A 260-nucleotide genomic window follows, 5' to 3' on the forward strand; every position below is an offset into this window, starting at 1 on the left:
GAGACCAGTGCCTGGGTGCGAGGCAGAGCCAGTGGGGCCCGCCCGCTCGCAAAAAAATGGAGCCGGAGATGTGTTTTCCAAGCCTGTGCCGGTCAGCTCGGTGTCTGCGAAGGGACAGGCCGGGAGCTTCCTCTGCCAGAAATGGCAACATGGAAGTCGAGTTGCACACCGATAAGGGTAGATCAATACAAATGTGTTAGTGGGGGAGAAGTTATCTGGTAAACATAATGGAGCCCGCAGCGGGGCGGGGGGGTGGGGGG

Source organism: Phaethon lepturus, unplaced genomic scaffold (genome assembly GCF_000687285.1).
Source record: "Phaethon lepturus isolate BGI_N335 unplaced genomic scaffold, ASM68728v1 scaffold48209, whole genome shotgun sequence".
NCBI lineage: Eukaryota > Metazoa > Chordata > Aves > Phaethontiformes > Phaethontidae > Phaethon > Phaethon lepturus.